The sequence below is a fragment of the Clarias gariepinus genome, chromosome 12 (genome assembly GCF_024256425.1).
Source record: "Clarias gariepinus isolate MV-2021 ecotype Netherlands chromosome 12, CGAR_prim_01v2, whole genome shotgun sequence".
Lineage (NCBI taxonomy): Eukaryota > Metazoa > Chordata > Actinopteri > Siluriformes > Clariidae > Clarias > Clarias gariepinus.
The window spans coordinates 1074344-1086949 of NC_071111.1; the positions used below are offsets into that span (position 1 = coordinate 1074344).

At 42.2% G+C, this 12606-nt stretch overlaps 1 protein-coding gene across 1 annotated transcript in view; it reads right to left on the minus strand.

Moving 5' to 3' along the window:
- The window catches only part of LOC128533948 (myelin-associated glycoprotein-like), a 127071-nt gene that overhangs the window by 357 nt on the left and 114108 nt on the right, over window positions 1-12606 (minus strand). The window lies entirely within an intron of this gene.

The window sequence follows — 12606 nt, forward strand, 5'->3', positions numbered from 1 at the left end:
ATTTTCAACATCAAAGTACAACGGTTGTTACAGTTTCTTGCATAAATCCACTGTAGTCACGACAAGTCGCTTGCTGTGTTCTGTAGCTTCGATAGATTATAGTTACAACAACTCATTTTACTGTATTCCTTTTAGCTTACTGTCTCACGGTCAAAAGCTTGTGTGCTCCACACCTTTCTGTATCCTTCCGTGCCTTAACTACAACTAACAACTAACGTGCGTGATAGACATGCAGCTACATAACTGTGAGATGATGTCACAGAACAACTCATGAAATGATGTCACAATACAAATTATGAGTATGATACTTAGTGCTTAATGCTTAACTAATAGACTGAAATGAAATAAACACAACAACAAATCACAAGAATGAAATATGGCCCTTACAGAGAGGTTGTGAGTGGTTCATAAAATCATTTACAAAGTGTAAATAAATGATTAATAAACTATTTAAATAGACCCCTATTTTTTTTTAGATATACTAATACTGTTAACAAATGCTTTATAAACACACATCCCTGATATAAATTATGATTTATTCAAGTAGTTAAAAATCATTTAGTACTTGCTAGTTAACTATTGTTGTGAGCTAATCTAAAGTGAGGACTATTTATGTTTTCTAAAGCATTTACAAAGGAGATTTAAAGGCTCAGTTATGTTTCAGCAGAAAAAAGGAAAAAGCACAGATTGATACAGAACATAGAACTATTTATTACAAAGAATGTAGCTTCAACTTTATACTTGATATGAAATAGAAAAATAAAACTTCCATTAAAAAAATGACCAAATGAAAAATAGCATGTGCATTCTTACGTTCAGTCAGTTTGAATCTTTATTAATGCTGATTGGGAAATCATGTTTAAGAAAATGACAACAACAATTAACACTTGATCATTTCACTGAGAAGCTCCATGCTGCTAGATCTGCTAAACTTTCATCTGTCCTCATCCTCCTGGACCTGTCAGCTGCATTTGACACGGTGAACCACAAGATTCTATTATTCAATTCAATTCAATTCAATTTTATTTATATAGCGCTTTTAACAATGGTCATTGTCTCAAAGCAGCTTCACAAAGATAAAAGAAATTCATAAAAAAATGAATTATTATCTATTCTTACAAGCCTTGGAATTTGTGGAACAGCGTGGCAATGGTTTGCTTCTTACCTAAAAGATAGGTCATATGAGGTAACATGGAGGGGATCTACATCTGCCCCACGTAGACTCTCTACTGGTGTCCCGCAGGGCTCAGTACTTGGTCCTCTTCTGTTCTCCCTCTATACCCGGTCTCTTGGTAAGGTCATATCATCGCATGGATTCTCATACCACTGTTATGCAGACGATACCCAACTTGTTCTCTCCTTTCCTCCCTCTGACACTCAGGTTTCCACCCGGATCTCAGCATGTCTGGCAGACATCTCATTCTGGATGGCTGCTCATCAGCTGAAGCTCAATCTCAGTAAAACCGAACTGTTGTTTATCCCTTGTGACTCATCCCCAGGTCAAGACCTTGTGATATCCCTGGACAACAACCAAATCACTCCTTCAGCCACCGCCCGCAATCTTGGGGTAACAGTGGACAATCATTTGTCATTTTCCCCACACATCGCTAGCCTTACTCGCTCTTGTCGATTCCTTCTTTACAATATCAGAAGAATTCGCCCATTTCTTTCTTCAAAGGCTACTCAGGTGCTTGTTCAGTCCCTTGTTATTTCAAGACTGGTCTACTGCAACTCACTCCTGGCAGGCCTGCCTCTGTCCACGATTCGTCCTCTGCAACTGATCCAGAATGCAGCAGCACGTCTCATTTTTAACCTTCCCAAGTTCTCCCACACCACCCCACTCCTCCGCTCCCTGCACTGGCTTCCTGTAGCTGCCCGCATCAAATTCAAAACACTGATGCTTGCCTACAAAGCTAAAAATGGCCCAGCACCCACGTACCTCTCTGCGCTAATTACACCACGCACTGCACCACGTTCCCTCCGATCCTCCAGCACTGCTTGCCTCATCCCACCATCTCTCAGGGATCGAGGGCGGCATTCATCCAGACTCTTTTCTGTTCTAGCATCTAGGTGGTGGAATGAACTTCCTCTAGATGTCCGTACATCAGAGAGTTTGACTATCTTTAAACGACGACTCAAGACGCATCTGTTTCTCCAGTACTTGGACTAACACCCCAAAAAAAAAAAAAAAAAACTCTTCCCAGTTGTGTTGGACTAATGGCACTTAGTTATTAACCTAGTTAACCCAGTGTAAGTATGTATCCAATAATGTAAACATTAAAGCACTTTTTGTAAGTCGCTCTGGATAAGAGCGTCTGCCAAATGCCTAAATGTAAATGTGATCATTTGTGTCTGTGCTATTTTGTGCTTAAGTGACCCATATACAGTGGTGTGAAAAACTATTTGCCCCCTTCCTAATTTCTTATTCTTTTGCATGTTTGTCACACAAAATGTTTCTGATCATCAAACACATTTAACTATTAGTCAAAGATAACACAAGTAAATACAAAAATGCAGTTTTTAAATGATGGTTTTTATTATTTAGGGAGAAAAAAAATCCAAACCTACATGGCCCTGTGTGAAAAAGTAATTGTCCCCTGAATCTAATAACTGGTTGGGCCACCCTTAGCAGCAATAACTGCAATCAAGCATTTGCGATAACTTGCAACAAGTCTTTTACAGCGCTCTGGAGGAATTTTGGCCCACTCATTTTTGCAGAATTGTTGTAATTCAGCTTTATTTGAGGGTTTTCTAGCATGAACCGGACTTTGACTAGACCACTCCAAAGTCTTCATTTTGTTTTTCTTCAGCCATTCAGAGGTGGATTTGCTGGTGTGTTTTGGGTCATTGTCCTGCTGCAGCACCCAAGATCACTTCAGCTTGAGTTGATAAACAGATGGCCAGACATTCTCCTTCAGAATTTTTGGGTAGACCGTAGAATTCATGGTTCCATCTATCACAGCAAGCCTTCCAGGTCCTGAAGCAGCAAAACAACCCCAGACCATCACACTACCACCACCATATTTTACTGTTGGTATGATGTTCTTCTCCTGAAATGCTGTGTTACTTTTACGCCAGATGTAACGGGACACGCACCTTTCAAAAAGTTCAACTTTTGTCTCGTCGGTCCACAAGGTATTTTCCCAAAAGTCTTGGCAATCATTAAAATGTTTTTTAGCAAAATTGCGACAAGCCTTAATGTTCTTTTTGCTTAAAAGTGGTTTGCGCCTTGGAAATCTTTGGTCTGCACTTTAAAACAGACCGCTCGGAAATTAGAACGTAAATGGCGTCAAACTAAATTACTAGTATTTCAAATAGCATGGAAGGAGAGCATCCTGAACTATAGAAAAGCTCTTAGTGTAGCTAGATCAACATATCTCTCCACTCTTATAGAAGAAAATAAAAATAATCCTAGATTCTTATTTAATGCTGTAGCCAAATTAACCAGAAATAAGACCACTGCAGAAATCTCCACAACAACATCATGCAATAGTGAGGACTTCATGAACTTTTTTAATAATAAAATTGTAAATATTAGGCATAAAATTGAGGTTTTGAAACCGAACAATGTAATTGATGCAGATGTTAATCTAGCCATGTCAGACCAGAACCTAGAATACTTTACTCCCCTTGAAGAGAATGAACTAATTTCACTCATCTCTTCTTCAAATTCATCAACCTGTATATTAGATCCTGTACCGACACATTTTCTTAAACAGATAGTACCAGCAATAATAGAACCCCTGTTGAGAATAATTAATTCTTCACTCAGCATTGGATATGTTCCAAAATCTTTTAAATTAGCAGTTATCAAACCAATAATTAAGAAACCTGACCTCGACCCCTGTCAGCTGTCCAGTTACAGACCAATATCAAACCTCCCCTTTATCTCTAAGATCCTGGAAAAGATAGTAGCGGAGCAGCTATGCTCATATATACATAGGAATGGCATACATGAACTGTATCAGTCAGGATTTAGGCCTCATCACAGTACAGAGACGGCGCTCGTTAAAGTAGTAAATGACATTCTATTGGCCTCTGATCAGGGTTGTGTAACTATGCTTGTATTACTTGACCTCAGTGCAGCTTTTGACACTGTTGATCACGCTATTCTTCTTCACAGATTAGAAAATGTAGTGGGAATTAAGGGTACAGCCCTCTCCTGGCTCAGATCCTATCTGACCCATCGTTATCAGTATGTAGACTTAAATGGTGATTATTCTGCATGTTCTCTAGTGGAGTTTGGCGTTCCGCAGGGTTCAGTTTTAGGTCCACTGCTTTTTTCCCTTTACATGCTTCCTCTGGGCAACATAATCCGTAAGCATGGTATTAGTTTTCATTGTTATGCTGATGATACACAGTTATATGTCTCAGCAAAACCTGATGAGAAAAAACAGCTTACTAAAATTGAGCAATGTGTGCAGGACATAAGAAATTGGATGCTAACTAACTTCCTTCTGCTAAATCCGGATAAGACAGAAGTTCTAGTCATAGGACCGCATACAGCTAGGAGTAAAATTTTAGATCATACCGTAACTTTAGATGGCCTTTCTGTTCCATCAAATGCAACAGTGAAAGACCTTGGTGTGATTATTGATTCCAGCCTTTCATTTGAAGCACATGTAGATAATATTACCAGGATAGCATTCTTTCACCTCAGAAATATTGCCAGAATAAGAAATTTATTGTCGCTAAACGACGCAGAAAAACTAGTTCATGCTTTTATCACCTCTAGGTTGGACTATTGTAATGCCTTACTGTCTGGTTGTTCAGCTAGATGCATAAATAAGCTTCAGCTAGTCCAAAATGCAGCAGCGAGAGTCCTCACCAGAACCAGAAGATATGAGCACATCACCCCTATCTTATCTTCACTCCATTGGCTCCCTGTGAAATTTCGCATTGATTTTAAAATACTACTCTTGACATATAAAGCATTAAATGGTCTCGCGCCGCAGTACCTGAGCGAACTGCTAGTGTCTTACGATCCGCCACGCCTACTTCGATCAAAGGATGCAGGCTGCTTGTCAGTACCGCGTATTATGAAAAATACAGCTGGGGGCAGAGCTTTTTCTTACAAAGCCCCAAAGTTATGGAATAGTCTTCCAAATAGTGTTCGGGACTCAGACACAGTCTCAGTGTTTAAGTCCAGGCTAAAAACCTATTTATTTAGCCGAGCATTTTTATAAATAGATTTGCCATAGGTAAAGGAGCAGATCTGGGGGACTCATGGACGTAGAGTATTATGGTAAACTGGTATGTTTGGATGCTGTCTTCCTCACTCACCATACCTAACTGCCATCTCTCCTCTTCTTCTTTCCCCCCCTCTTTCTTTTTCCTCTCTCCTCCTGTCCCCCCCTTTTCACTCTTTCTCTCTCTCTCTGTCGAGCTACACATGTCGTTCCTGAGCTGCCAGTGATCCAGACTCCCTCTGCCCTCCGGACCTGTCTGACCCATCCTGGTGCCCCGCTTCTGGCTGAAGATCTCGTCACATGGATGCCCCGTGTGTCTCTCTGGGATGCGTCTGGTGTCTGGGAATGATTCTCTCTACCTAGAAAATGGTTCTGGCCTTGACTGGTGTTGGCAACTGTTTCTCTGGGGACTTGACAGTTCGATAGTTCATGACTGGAACTACTTACAAGTCTACCTGGGTCGTTAATAACTACCTGGACTCCATATTAACATCAATTAACATCAGCTATTATAGCTGAACTGCCTCCCACCCTACACACTGTATAAATGCAGATCATTTACTGCTTTTTGTTTCACCCAAATGAGGATGGGTTCCCTGTTGAGTCTGGTTCCTCTCAAGGTTTCTTCCTCTTACCATCTCAGGGAGTTTTTCCTTGCCACTGTCGCCCTCGGCTTGCTCACCAGGGACAAACTGACCATTTTGATTCATACAAATTCACATTTCATACAAACCTAAATAATTCTTTTGACTATGTAAAGCTGCTTTGCGGCAATGAAAATTGCTAAAAGCGCTATACAAATAAAATTGAATTGAATTGAATTGAATTGGAAATCTGCCATGCAGGCCGTTTTTGCCCAGTCTCTTTCTTATGGTGGAGTCGTGAACACTGACCTTAATTGAGACAAGTGAGGTCTGCAGTTCTTTAGATGTTGTCCTGGGGTCTTTTGTGGCCTCTCAGATGAGTTGTCTCTGCGCTCTTGGGGTAATTTTGGTCGGCCGGCCACTCCTGGGAAGGTTCACCACTGTTCCATGTTTTTGCCATTTGTGGATAATGGCTCTCACTGTGGTTTGCTGGAGTCCCAAAGCTTTAGAAATGGCTTTATAACCTTTACCAGACTGATAGATCTCAATTACTTTTGTTCTCATTTGTTCCTGAATTTCTTTGGATCTTGGCATGATGTCTAGCTTTTGAGGTGCTTTTGGTCTACTTCTCTGTGTCTGGTAGCTCCTATTTAAATGATTTCTTGATTGAAACAGGTGTGGCAGTAATCAGGCCTGGGGGTGACTACAGAAATTTAACTCAAGTGTGATAAACCACAGTTAAGTTATTTTTTTTAACAATCAGGGGGGGCAATCACTTTTTCACGCAGGGCCATGTAGATTTGAAGTTTTTTTCCTCCCTTAATAACGTAAACCTTCATTTAAAAACTGCATTTTGTGTTCAATTATGTTATCTTTGACTAATAGTTAATGGTTTTTGATGAGCAGAAACATTTAAGTGTGACAAACATGCAAAAGAATAAGAAATCAGGAAGGGGGCAAATAGTTTTTCACACCACTGTATATATATATTTTTTTCAGTTTAAAAATACTTTGGGTTTTATGAACCATATTTAAAGGAACAAAGACTAACTTAGGAGCAATGGAAGGTGAGAAACCTCAGTAGAGAATGCATTGAGTTCCCTCCACTACTGACTGTTAGATGGTGCTTAATGCTGTGTTTGAAGGGGGTTCTTTCGAACTGTCGGCATGCAAAGCCAGCTGTTGAACACAAGTTAGATATATCAGTATGTTAATAATGGAGTAGGAGTTATTCTGAAAGAGGAGTTTGTAAGAACCTTTCTAGAGGTGAAGAGAGTATCAGATAGGGTGATGAGTCTGAAGCTGGAAATTGAAGGAGTGATGTTCAATGTTGTTAGTGGCTATGCACCACAGGTAGGATGTGAGTTAGAAGAGAAGGAGACAATCTGGAGTGAGTTAGATAAAGTGATGCAGAGCATCCCCATAGGTGAGAGAGTGGTGATTGGTGCAGACTTCAGTGGACATGGGGAAGGGAACAGGGGTGATGAAAATGTGATGGGCAGGTTTGGTCTTCAGGACAGGAATGTAGAAGGACAGATTGTGGTGGACTTTGCAAAGAGGATGGAAATAGCAGTAGTAAATACTTTCTTCCAGAAGAGGCAGGAACATAGGGTGACATATAGAATGCGGGGTCAGGGGTAGCTGAGTGCGGGGTCAGGGGTAGCTGAGTGGTTAAGGCATTGGACTACGGTTCAGAAGATCCCAGGTTCAAAACCCCACAACCACCAAGTTGGTGGTAGCTGAGTGGTTAAGGCATTGGACTACGGTTCAGAAGATCCCAGGTTCAAACCCCACAACCACCAAGTTGCCACTGTTGGGCCCTTAACCCTCAACTGCTCGGGTGTATAATGAGATAAAAGTGTAAGTCGCTCTGGATAAGAGCATCTGCCAAATGCAACACAACACAACAATATAAGAGTGGAGGAAGAAGCACTCAGGTGGACTACATCTAGTGTCGACGTAATCTAAAAGAGATCAGTGACTGCAAAGTGTTGGTAGGGGAGAGTGTAGCCAGACAACACAGAATGGTGGTGTGTAAAATAACCCTGCTATTGAGGAAGGTGAAGAAGACAAAGGCAGAGCAGAGGACAAAGTGGTGGAATCTGAGAAAGGAAGAATGTTGTGTAGTATTCAGGGAGGAGTTAAGACAGGCTATGGGTGGTCAGGAGGAGCTTTCAGTTGACTGGACAACTACAGCCGATGTGATCAGGGAGACAGGTAGGAGGGTACTTGGTGTATCATCAGGTAAGGGGAAAGTGGACAAGGAGACTTAGTGGTGGAATGAGGAAGTCCAGGAGTGTATACAGGAAAAGAGGCTAGCTAAGAAGAAGTGGGACACTGAGAGGACTGAAGAGAGTAGACAGGAGTACAGGGAGATACAGATTAAGGTGAAGGTAGAGGTGGCAAAGGCCAAACAAAGACCATATGAGGATTTGTATGCTAGGCTAGACAGTAAGGGGGGAGAGGTGGATCTGTACAGGTTGGCAAGGCAGAGAGATAGAGATGGGAAGGATGTTGAGCAGGTTAGATTGATTAAAGATAGAGATGAAAGATAGAAAGAGATGCCAGGAGGGTGATGGGAAGATAGGAGTACTTGGAGGAGTTGATGAATGAGGAAAATAAGAACAAAATAAGAAAATAAGAACAAAGAGAAGAAGAGGTGACTGTTGTGGAACAGGAGGTAGCAAATATTAGTAAAAGTAAGGTAAGAAGGGCGTTGAAGAGGATAAAGAGTGGAAAGGCTGTTGGTCCTGATGACATACCTGTGGAGGTATGAAAATGCTTAGGAAAGGTGGCAGTAGAGTTTCTGACTAGTTTGTTTAACAAGATCTTGGAGAGTGAGAGGATTCCAGAGGAATGGAGGAGAAGTGTATTGGTGCCGATTTTTAAGAACAAGGGAGATGTGCAGAGCTGTGGCAATTACAGAGGTATAAAGCTAATGAGCCAGACAATGAAGCTGTGGGAAAGAGTAGAGGAAGCTAGGTTAAGGGCAGAGGTGAGCATTTGTGAGCAGCAATATGGTTTTATGCCTAGAAAGAGTACATCAGATGCAGTATTTGCTTTGAGGATGCTGGTGGAGAAGTACAGAGAACGTGATAAAGAGTTGCATTGTGTCTTTGTAGATTTAGAGAAAGCGTACGACAGGGTGCCGAGAGAGGAGCTGTGGTGTTGTATGAGGAAGTCTGGAGTGGCAGATAAGTATGTTAGAGTGGTGCAGGACATGTATGAGAGTGGTAAGACAGTGGTAAGATGTGCTGTACATGTGACAGAAGAGTTCAAGGTGGAGGTGGGTCTGCATCAAGGATCAGCTCTGAGCCCCTTTTTGTTTGCTCTGGTGATGGACAGGATGACAGATAAGGTAAGACAGGAGTCTACATGGACTATGATGTTTGCAGATGACATTGTGCTCTGTAGCGAGAGCAGGGAACAGTTGGAGGAAAATTTGGAGAGGTTGAGGAAATTCTCTGGAAAGCAGAGGAATAAAGGTTAGCCGCAGCAAGACAGAAAACATGTTTGTGAATGAGAGGGACTCAATAGGGATGGTGAGGCTACAGGGAGCAGAGGTAAAAAAGGTCCACGATTTTAAGTATTTCGGGTCAACGGTCCAGAGCAACAAAGAGTGTGGAAAGGAGGTAAAGAGGCGGGTACAGGCAGGTTGGAATGGGTGGAGAAAAGTGTCAGGTGTGTTGTGCTAAAAAAGAGTATCAGCGAGAATGAAAGGTAAGGTGTACAGGACAGTGGTGAAACCAGCAATACTCTACGGCTCAGAGACAGTAGCACTAAAGAAAAGACAGGAGGCAGAGCTAGGGGTAGCAGAGCTGAAGATGTTGAGGTTCAATTCAATTATTTTTTATTTGTATAGCGCTTTTAACAATTGCCATTGTCCCAAAGCAGCTTTACACAATCAAAAGATTTTTTTAAGTTTGCATGGAATTTGAATGTGTATGAATCATAATGGTCAGATAGTCCCTGGTGAGCAAGCCGAGGGCGACAGTGGCAAGGAAAAACTCCCTGAGATGGTAGCAGAAAGAAACCTTGAGAGGAACCAGACTCTCAGGGAACCCATCCTCCTTTGGGTGAAACAGAGAGCAGGAATTGATCTGCATTCATACTGTGTGTTATTTGGCAGGCAGTTCAGCATAACAGTTGATGTTAATTGATGTTAATATGGAGTCCAGTTATTAAAAACTCAGATAGACTTGTATGAAGTTCCAGTCCTCAGAGAAACAGCTGCCAACACTAGTCAAGGCCAGAACCGTCTTCTAGGTAAAGAGAACCATCCCCAGATACGAGGCGCATCCCAAAGAGACACACGGGGCATCCATGTGACAAGATCTCCAACCAGAAGCGGGGCCCCAGGATGGGTCAGACAGGTCCGGAGGGCAGAGGGAGTCTGGATCACTGGCAGCTTAGGAACAACATGTGTAGCTCGACAAAGAGAGGGAAGGAGAGAAAGAGCAGGTGAGAGAGCAGAAGAGGAGAGACCAGTTAAGTCTGGTCAAAGTCATATAATGTATAATGTGAATGTATATTTACTGTAGAGTGCAAGCAGAGACTCCGGCAGGACTAACTTTGACAGCATAACTAAAAGGGAGAGCCAGAAGGAAACACAAACATGAGCGCTCCCTGAGATGTGAAGCAACCAATCGCCTCACAGTCAACAAACCTAAGTGATCAATGAGAGTGAGGAGGACAGCATCTAAACATACCAGTTCACCATAATACTCTACGTCCATGAGTCCCCAAGATCTGCTCCTTCAAATCTATTTATAAAAAATGCTTGATTAAATACAGTGGTGTGAAAAACTATTTGCCCCCTTCCTGATTTCTTATTCTTTTGCATGTTTGTCACACTTAAATATTTCTGCTTATCAAAAACCGTTAACTATTAGTCAAAGATAACATAATTGAACACAAAATGCAGTTTTTAAATGAAGGTTTATGTTATTAAGGGAGAAAAAAAAAACTTCAAATCTACATGGCCCTGTGTGAAAAAGTGATTGCCCCCCCTTGTTAAAAAATAACTTAACTGTAGTTTATCACACCTGAGTTCAATTTCTGTAGTCACCCCCATCCCTGATTACCGCCACACCTGTTTCAATCAAGAAACCACTTAAATGGGGGGGGGGGGGGGGTCACGTGGCTCTGGCGAGGATGGCTGGTTGATTGTTTTGCTCCGACAACCCGCACACAAAAAAAGTTATAATACCCCTGTAAAGTTAATTAACTCCGAGCGAAATTAATAATTTGAGTATGTCCAAACATCCTACCCCAAAACAGTGTGACATTTTTACTAGAGCTCGTAAAACAGGCACGGAAAAACAGAAAGTTCAAGCCGTTCCTGACCCGGCTGTCATGGCGGTTACATCAGAAGTGTTAGCTGAATTGAAATCACTGAGAACTGAGCTTGGAACTAAATTGGACGGTATTGAAAAACGATTAACTGAAGTATCATCGTTGGTCAAGAAATTAGAGAACAACCTGACAGAAATTGGGAATGCAGTAACGGGCAACGAAAAAAGAATCGACGACGCGGAAGACCGCATTGTGGCGGCAGAAAGCTGACTGGATACAACCGACTCTTTCATCAGCTCGGCTTCTAAGCGCCTGAATCTCCTGGAGGCAAAGGTGGAAGATTTAGAAATTAGACACATGGGGCATCCATGTGACAAGATCCCCAACCAGAAGCGGGGCCCCAGGAAGGGTCAGACAGGTCCGGAGGGCAGAGGGAGTCTGGATCACTGGCAGCTTAGGAACAACATGTGTAGCTCGACAAAGGGAGGGAAGGAGAGAAAGAGCAGGTGAGAGAGCAGAAGAGGAGAGACCAGTTAAGTCTGGTCAAAGTCATATAATGTATAATGTGAATGTATATTTACTGTAGAGTGCAAGCAGAGACTCCGGCAGGACTAACTTTGACAGCATAACTAAAAGGGAGAGCCAGAAGGAAACACAGACATGAGCGCTCCCTGAGATGTGAAGCAACCAATCGCCTCACAGTCAACAAACCTAAGTGATCAATGAGAGTGAGGAGGACAGCATCTAAACATACCAGTTCACCATAATACTCTACGTCCATGAGTCCCCAAGATCTGCTCCTTCAAATCTATTTATAAAAAATGCTTGATTAAATACAGTGGTGTGAAAAACTATTTGCCCCCTTCCCGGTCACGTGGCTCTGGCGAGGATGGCTGGTTGATTGTTTTGCTCCGACAACCCGCACACAAAAAAATTTATAATACCCCTGTAAAGGTAATTAACTCCGAGCGAAATTAATAATTTGAGTATGTCCAAACATCCTACCCCAAAACAGTGTGACATTTTTACTAGAGCTCGTAAAACAGGCGCGGAAAAACAGAAAGTTCAAGCCGTTCCTGACCCGGCTGTCATGGCGGATACATCAGAAGTGTTAGCTGAATTGAAATCACTGAGAACGGAGCTTGGAACTAAATTGGACGGTATTGGAAAACGATTAACTGAAGTATCATCGTCGGTCAAGAAATTAGAGAACAACCTGACAGAAATTGGGAATGCGGTAACGGGCAACGAAAAAAGAATCGACGACGCGGAAGACCGCATTGTGGCGGCAGAAAGCTGACTGTATACAACCGACTCTTTCATCAGCTCGGCTTCTAAACGCCTGAATCTCCTGGAGGCAAAGGTGGAAGATTTAGAAAACCGCAGCAGGAGAAAGAATCTCCTACTGTTCAGTCTTCGCGAGGGTGCAGAAGGCTCAAAACCGCTTATGGACTTTATCAAAGACATGCTGCCTCAATGGTTGGGCATGACACTTGACACACCGTTCTCTCTGGAGCGGGTTCATAGGACTCTAGCTT